The sequence below is a fragment of the Vanellus vanellus genome (assembly GCF_965231255.1).
Source record: "Vanellus vanellus genome assembly, chromosome: 6".
NCBI lineage: Eukaryota > Metazoa > Chordata > Aves > Charadriiformes > Charadriidae > Vanellus > Vanellus vanellus.
Genome location: NC_138911.1, coordinates 34,784,338 through 34,787,157, shown reverse-complemented (window position 1 = coordinate 34,787,157; position 2,820 = coordinate 34,784,338).

Below are 2,820 nucleotides of genomic sequence, written 5' to 3'. Positions count from 1 at the left end.
AAACTGTTGGGAGATGGGGTTTGTGATGTCTGAAGCAGATTTGAGAAAACTGCAAGAACAGTGGGCTTAGGTTTGGAAGGGGTCACTTGTTATCAGAGGTTCTTTGATTAAAGGAAGTTGTTCAGCATTCCAGAGTTGCAGCATGCCTATGCTTTAATGGATTACCAACCAGTTATATCTGGGGGGTTCGGTTTTTGTGGAGTTGGTTTGATATTTTGGAGTGTCAAATTTTAGGCTGCCTGATAAGTGATATTTCGTATCATCTTTTGTATTATTTGAGTGATTACTTTGCCTGTACTGCTTATTGCTTGTTTCAGAGATGTCTAACTTTCTAGGATATCAAAAATGTTTTCTATCTAAAATTCTCCTAAAACTCCCTTTAAATTTTGGTGCTAGTTTTTTGAATATTGCTGTTAAGGTGTGACTGCAGGCCAACTCTAATTTTTTGTAACTTTTGTTTCTTTCTAAACGGACTTAACTCAGATCTTAAATACTGAAAGTGAACAGCTATTATCACAGGCCACTTACGTGCCTTGGTTACTCTGTTCCAAGAATTTATATACCTTTTGCATCTTGCATGGAGCTTCTACTGAAAATGTAAGTAATAGGGAACCATTAGTAACATTGCTAATATTTACCTCAGCCTATATATTTGTTTCTCTGGTTTTCAGTGTTTATTAGTAAACTAAAGAGATTTAAAAAACACTTATTCTATATACAGATACATGAGTTCTTGTTTTGCCCTTTTTCTGACTTAACCTCAGAAGATATTCTTTGTCTTAGCTGGTACTTTTAAATTTGATGGAGGAAATGTAGCTAATACGACCATAAATATTTTTGATCGGTTATTAAATATTGGCCATCAACTTCATTTTCTGATGTGTAGATTCTTTATCTTTAGTGAGTGTGTCGTCACTTAGCCTACACGTGATTGAATGTAATGATGGTGTATCTTTAAAGTTGTGTCTTACTTCTTGCATGTTCTCAGTGGTTTTGACTTTAGTGCTGAGTAAATGGATATTATTTATTCCCTCAAATTGTTTCGACGCCTTTTAGTTGTACCGTACGACTGAGGAATGTGAGTTTTCTTTCAGCTTGTCAGAGTTGAAAATAGATGAACGTAACTTCCAAAAGGTTCAGTCTTCAGACAACCTATGTCCAATACAACGCAGATGAAAGAGAATTTAAATTATCTTCCACCCACAGTTAAATTAGTGTTCTTGCAATTTTATTGTAACCAGTGAGGCTTCCTTGTTTTGGGATTGGTATTTCTGTACAGTGAAGCTGCCTTTACAGAAGGGGAAATGGGGCTTTCTGAAGATCATTTTGCTAAATTATCTGCTTTTCTCTGAATTTCAGAGACCACTTTTTGATATGGTGCTTTATATAACCGTGTCTGAATGCTAACTTCATGTGACTTTATTCTTCAAAAAGCCATTCTTTTTCAGTTGGGCACTAACTGAAAGTTTTACAGCACCAATTGTGCAGTACTTGCAGTGCTACCCCCACCACTGTGCAGCTTTTGATGGGCTTTTTTGTTGCCTGAATTTTTGCTGAATGTGGGGATGTTGAGCACTGAAATCATCTTCACATATCACTGAAGTGCAATTAAGTATCTTTTAAAGGCAAGAAAGAATTTTTAATACCACAGAAATACTTTAATATTAACCTCTTGGAAGCCCTTAGTAATAACTGTTAGTAGTGGCTGGACAGAAAACAAGTGAAGAAAAATGGTTTGGTGTTGCTGTATGTATACTACTCCTTTTGAAAATGAAAAGTTGTACCTATTTAGAATTGCAAGCTGGCAGAAACTTGTGTAGGAGTTTTTATTGCTGCTCCTCCGAAACAGTGCTATTGATATTTAATTTTCAACTTAATTATGACATAAGCATCCTTACCTTCCTCCCCCAAACACAAACATTTGGTTTAAGAATGTTGGTTGTTTGGTTTTTTTTGGTCTTGGTTCTTCCAGTGTGTAATAAAACTTTGAGGTATTTTGTAGTATTTCCTTTCACTAAATAAATAAATGAAAAGATTAAAAGGAACTTGAAAAATGAAGTGTATTGATAGTATTGTATACAACTATTTATTAATTATATGACCTTTTAATTGGACGTATTGAAGATAATGTATCATTGGTTTGTGATACAGAAAGGCGATGTGGTATAAAACACGTGTTATATGTATTATATTCGAGAGCTGAGTGGTTATTTTTATCAGGACATTTAAGGTCTTTAGCCTGAATTGTCAGGCATGAGAAGCCAGATTAAGGTGTAAGGAGTAGAGTGGAATGTCATTACTTGCCTGTGGAAATTAATTATTGTTCTCTGTCAAATCTGTACTTGTGTATGCCCACGCAAGGATTTTTACTCTTGTATTTAAACGTTTCTGCTTTAATGAATACCTATGTGTGTTAAATGCAGAATTTCTACTGCTTTGACCAAGTCTCTTGTGAGACTTTAGCACTAGTTTGAACGGTACTTTGTTTCTAACATTGGCACTTGAAGTTTACTAAAACATTGTGAGGGTTCTGTAGTTCTTAGTAAGGGAAGAAGCACTGTGTAAATGTGGAGCAAAAGTTCTGCTGTTCTGATGCCTGGGGACCGGGAGAACTATCTTACGTGTCATCTTATTAATGCAATTATTCACTAACTTCTTTTGAATATCTTTCGTTAGGTCTTCTTCCGGGATGTTTCTTCAACTCTCTTGTGATGGAAGGGAAATATTTTTGAAGTTATAATGGATTTTACGCAACACAACAAAAACTGGCCTAATAGCAGCATTTCTGTTTGAAGAGAATAAGCATAATTACAAATAATC